The sequence below is a fragment of the Tupaia chinensis genome, unplaced genomic scaffold (assembly GCF_000334495.1).
Source record: "Tupaia chinensis unplaced genomic scaffold, TupChi_1.0 Scaffold000402_1, whole genome shotgun sequence".
NCBI classification, from domain to species: domain Eukaryota; kingdom Metazoa; phylum Chordata; class Mammalia; order Scandentia; family Tupaiidae; genus Tupaia; species Tupaia belangeri.
The window spans coordinates 5,773,238-5,779,267 of record NW_006159904.1 but is presented as its reverse complement, the minus strand read 5'-3'; the positions used below and the strand labels follow the sequence as shown (position 1 = coordinate 5,779,267).

Here is a 6,030-nt window from a genome sequence, read left to right as displayed (position 1 = left end):
AGATTTTTAATCACTAAAAATTAGGAAGGCCAAGTTTTTTTTTTTTTTGGTTTAAAGTATTGACATCTATTAAATTTACAGTCAGAATGGAACATCTTCTAAGTCATCAGTATCCGGAGGAGGAAAAATCAAACACAAAGCAAATGAGTTTCCTGTCCCATCTCCACGGCACCGCTGAGGAAGTTCCCACTTCACAGAGCTGCTGAAGACCTTTCTAGTTCAGAGAGTAGACAGTTGGTAGTAGGAACAACGTGTTCATCTTAATAATGGAATGGATAGCCCTTTGTGAAAGTCTTTTCCATTTTCCAAGTCTCTGTACAACCTGGGAGGCAGCAGGCACTTTTGGGGGTCCAAGGGTACCATCTGCATCCCACCAGTCTGCATGGCCTCTGAGCAGAAAGAAGCTTGGCCAGTGTGGAGGACCAGAGTTCAGCTATCTGGTCACTGTAGAGTGGACTGTTAAACTTTCCTGACATGAATTACAACCACAGATGTGCCCTTTTCTCGGTATTCTAATCCCATTGGAGACTTTTCATTAAGACCTTGTTCCTTTGCACACATTTCGGGCACAACATATTGTCCTCCAGGTGCAGGGGTGGGAAACTGCAGGCCGGAAGTAGGAAGAGAGCACACACTCTCCCTTTTTGCTTCTCAGGAGCCCAGCCTGTCCAGCATGAAACTGCAGGTGAACCCAACCACCTGTTTGCAGGGAGACTTCTCCCATGGACCACACACCACCTGACACCATAGGCCTCTTGTAGGGATTCCACGGCCTCTGTTACTGCTGACTCCATCTTCCCGGCCCAGGAGGCCAGCACAGCCTCTGGGGCAGAGGTTGTCACCTCAATTGTATTAACTCCCTCGAGGAGAACTGCAGACTCTTCGGGGTTAGGCAAAGTCTCTGCAGGTGGAGGAGCCACTTCTGGAGGATTAGCCTTTTCAGAACACATCCCTGCCTGGGGACTTTCTGCAGATGCTTTCCCTCTGCTCATCTTTAACTTCTTCTTAATGATGACTCAATCCTGGCCTCTTTTGCTGTGGTAGGAATATCCTTCTGATTTGGATGAGCATAGGCACACAGTCTCCTCTATGCATCAAATTTCTGGCCTTTGGAGCTGATCTTTAATTGTTGGCACCAAGCCCGCAGGAAGTCTCAGTGAAGCCAGTTGACTGGTGGCAGTTTAGAAGGCAATGGGGAATTGGTATCTTTTTCTGAGGATGTAGGCTGTCATTGCTTTGTGCCTTCTCCTTTGGACAGGAAGCTTGGTCATCCTTCGCAGATTTTTGTTTGTTTGTTTTTTTCCCCTTTGCTGAGGTTGCCAATAACCCTGTAGATGGGCTTGGTTGACTGGAAGCCCACTGCTGCTCTTCAGTTTCAGACACTTGTTCACACTTAGGATTTCCATACTCTTCCCTTGACTTCTCTGTGGATTTCCATCCCTTGTCTCGTACATGCTCCATATTCTGAAATAGATCAGGCTGATAAAGGAAAATTCTTCCAGACCAAGAATTTAATCACCATCAGTTACTGACCAGTGTTCAGGTAACACCAATAGAGATTTAGAGAATGATATAGTCTCAGGTCAGGAATCTGCCATGGTTAAGTTTGCTTGTGGAAAAACCTACCCCCACTCCCCCACCACAGCCCTAAAATCTCCATAATAAATAAAAATAACACCCAGAACCTGTATTGGATAATATACAAGATTGAAGATTGATCTTTTGCTAGCCCCAAATTGAGATTCTGGATAAGAGAAGTTGCCTGTAGTGATGAGATCTCTTGGTTCAGAAGGCCCATTAGCTCTGAGACTTTATTTAGATGACATAGGATTTGCACTCTCTTCTTCATTCAGTATTATACTTCATAGGGCTAATTCGATCATCATTTTTATTTATTTGTATATTTATTTTTAGAGGGATTTTTGCTATAGAGCACGTGCGCTCACTGGAAATACAGACAGAAACAGAAAGTGAGAGATCACCCCCTTGGGGGCTGGTGGTCATATCACCATTCCTTCTTCTCCATCCTTCTCTCAGGATTTTGGGCACACATGCATACATGCTCTGTGTGAGTTTCAAGCTATGGCACACATGCATACATGCCCTGTGTGAGTTTCAAGCTACGGGGTCCAGAACTTGAATTGCAGTCAGCTATGTGGGAGTCCAGTGATGTAACCCTTACGCCATCTTGCTGGTCCTAATTTGCTAATTAAATGAACTAACATGTGAGGTATAAGTCTGATCAGCATAAAGCAGTGTGATAATGTATGATGAGAGGGACAGAAGAGTCTTACAATAGAGATTTGGGATACCGGAGGCAGATCAATGTGCATTTGACTCCTGACTCCTCACCAGCTTTGGCCTTGTATGGGAACCGGGTGGTATATGCGACCTTGGTAGTATGTGGTGAAATGCTCTGGCACCGAAGCCAGACTTCCCAGGTTTGAACCTTGACTCTTTCTCTTGCTAGCTCTCATAGTTTGAAAATTTTCTCTACATCCCTCAGGCTCTTCATCTACAAGTGTCTAATGACAGAACCAACCTCACAAGGTTACGGTGAGGTCAGCTGAGCTGATGCATGTAAAGCATGTAGGACACCATGTGGAACACAGTAAATGATGATGATGGTGGTAGTGACAACATGAGACTATTAAACCCTTCAAGCCCCCATCTCCTCTTTTGTAAAATGGGGACACTAATACTTAGCTCAAAAGGCTGCTATGGGATTAAATGAAATCATGTTTTAGCACCTGGTACAATTGCCTAGGGCATAGCAGATGTGGCTGCCATCATGATTCCTATTTTATACCAGTCAAAGTCAATTGTGGTAATCCCACCCCTTTGCCACTGTTAAATTTAGGAAGGAGCGCCTGACCATTTCTGTCCAATAAGACTTGAAGCTCAGTCTGTTAGGGACTTCCGTGAAAACTTTCATTTCTCCTGAGAAAGACTGTCTCTGATTTGTCTCTAGATATGACACTTCTCATCCCCTTTTATTCATTTCTCACATGTAATGGCAAACGAACTGGCATGTATAAATTGTCGGTTGCCAATAAATTACAGTAGATTAAATTTTGTAGACCAAAATGATTTGTAAAGAAGCTGAGCAGCAAGCTAGCTTGAGTCTTCTTAGAGCAGCAGGTTTCCCTGCGGCACAGTCAGATGGTCTTGCGAAATTGTAAGACTTAGAAACATGGGACCAGCAGTTAGCATAATGGCTATGTCACTGAACTCCCATGTAGCCAACTGCGGTTCGAGTCCCGGACCCAGTGGTTTAAACTCAGGCCGGGCGCATGTACATGTGTGCCCAGGATCCCGAGAGGAGAATGGAGGAGCAGGGATTGCAGCGTGGCCATCCCCCCTGGGGGGTGATTTCTCACTTTCTGTCTCTCTGTCTCTCTCTGTCTTTCTGGCGAGTGTACGTACCCTGTAGCAAAAACCTCTCCAAAAAAAGAAAAGAGAAAGAAAAAAAGACTAGAAACATGACTTTGTTACCAAACCACAGGATCCAAGTTTGCCATCTCTACCTAACATCAAGCTGAACAAATAAAGATTCAGTGAAAACAAAGTTCTCACATATATGAAACTCGCTTGCTTTATGCCCCGAACAGGAACCAAAGGATCAGCAGCTACTTGGGCCACTAAAACCTTCATATAGGAAGAACTTTCCTCCATGTTCAGCATCCCACCGTGGCTGGATCCTTGGTGGTACCCATCATTCTCCTTTATTTCCCTTAGGGCTTTTATTCTTAAGATGCTGGTTTGGGAAAGTGACAGAGATGATCTAGAGAGAAGAAATTAAAATTAATGATTAATGCAGCTGACAAGCCTCCAAATGACTACAGACCCTGGGAAAAATAAAAGAAGTACCAATGGAGAAGCTGGGGCTAAAGAGCTAACAGCAGGCCAGCTCTGTGGCCTGGTGGTTAAGGCAGCTGAATCCCACATGGCTGACTGTGCAATGTATCCCAAACCCACCCAGCAGCTTTAATAAGAAATTAAAATTAATGATTAATGCAGCTGACAAGCCTCCAAATGACTACAGACCCTGGGAAAAATAAAAGAAGTACCAATGGAGAAGCTGGGGCTAAAGAGCTAACAGCAGGCCAGCTCTGTGGCCTGGTGGTTAAGGCAGCTGAATCCCACATGGCTGACTGTGCAATGTATCCCAAACCCACCCAGCAGCTTGAATAACAGGCTGGATGTGTGTGTGTGTGTGTGTGTGTGTGTCCAAAATCCCAAAAGGCAGGAGGAATAGAGAGAAGAGACTGTAGTATATGCAGCATAAACACTCCATAGGAAGGTGGACGCTTTCTCCTTCCCTCACCCCGTCTCTATCTGGTGAGTGTGGGTACCTTCTAGCAAAACCAAACAGAAAAAATGAAGAGCCAGCAGGTGAAAATTTAGTCTTCAATAATTTGATTGTCAAGTTATTAACCAACAATATTTACATTTGTTAAATGATTAGTATGTACCAGGCAATCTTCTGAAGGCTACACATGTTAACTCACGCAATGTCAAAATATCCTATGGGACAATGGTTTTTATTATTACCATTTTAAAGATGAGAAAATAGGACACTTAACAGAATTAAGTGACTTACTCAAAGTCACACAACTAGGGAATGGCAGAACTAGGGTTTGGAGGGACCAGCAGGTGGCGTGGTGGTTAAGCCGCTGGCTATTTCCACATTGATGACCATAATTTGAGGCCCAGACCTGGTGGTTTGCTTTCACACTTTCTTTCTCTCTCTCTGTTTCTCTCTGGTCAAATTAAAATGAATGAATAAATGAATAAAATTAATAAATAATTCTAAAAAAAAAAAAGAACTAGGGTAGTCTGTCTCCGGAAGTGATAATCTTAACCTTCCCACAGTGGCACTTTAAATAAATTTTACAAATTTTCAATATATACAAAATTTTCTAAATTCCCTACATTATTCTCATTTCAAGTCATAGTTGCTACAAGCAAAGTTTGCATTACAAGCAAAGATTTGGGATAGTACCTTGGACTTTACTGTTATGAGAGTCCATATGTGGTAAGTTCTTAGTCTCTGGAAATTCTAGGTGGGCAAATATTAATAATTAAGTGGTAAGAGCTATATCCAAATAGTGCCGTGTTCTTCTGTTAAACAATGTTGAGATTAAAGAAAGATAACACAGCTACTTGCTCCAGGAAGTACTTATTTCTAGAAGATATAGAAGAGAGGCAAGGGAGCAAGTTGCAGAAGACATCTTCATGGCTACTGAGAACTAGTGATTTCAGGGAAGCAGGAGAAATGATTTTCCACTGATAATTCAGCCTCCAGCCCACAAACTTGCGTGGCAGGCAGCAGACTGTCAAGCCTATTGTCTCTGTCTCTGTCTATGTCTCTCTACCTCTGTCTCTGTCTCTGTCTTCTCATTTTTTGGTAATTTTTCCTTTTTAAAGATTTTTAAGGCAAAACAATCTTTTGGCTTTCAGCCCTTCCTTTCCCTTATCTTGTTAATAACCTCCTCTCCCTCTCCCAACCCAGGAGAGGCAATGGAGGAGGCCACAGAAGATATCTTCATGGCTACTGAGAACTAGTGAGCGCACCATGTGGTTTTCTAATTTTTGCTTTTATTTTTTTTATTTTATTTATTTATTTTTTTACTAGGCAAAGAACTTTATTAATCTTTGTTCCAAACTTTATTCCCAGGCTTCTTCAGTTTAATTAGCTGCAAAGAATGAACTGCGTATAAGCAAAAACTGAAAAGAGCTGCAGTGTCCAAGGGGCTTAGGCTTAAAAATATTAGCGATCTAGATTTTATCAGATCCATAAACAAAACAGAATTTTAAAAAGCAGTCACAATGTAAAATAGCAGCTCCCAGTAACTTCGTCAAGTTTATCCCTTTCAGAAGTTGACTCAATTCAGTTTGCCTCATTCTTGGAAGCCTCATCAAAATTCTCCACGAGATCTGGAACTTCATCATCATCATCCTCTCCAGTAGCAAGTGGTGCTTTTCCATCCACAGATTGTTTGGGCAGAGCTTCAGCCAGTCTCCTTA

At 42.7% G+C, this 6,030-nt stretch overlaps 1 pseudogene; it reads right to left on the bottom strand.

Annotated features, from left to right (window-relative positions):
* Positions 1-512: 512 nt before the first annotated feature.
* LOC102492178 (developmental pluripotency-associated protein 4 pseudogene) lies at positions 513-1,461 on the bottom strand (annotated as a pseudogene).
* Between the last annotated feature and the right edge of the window lie 4,569 nt (positions 1,462-6,030).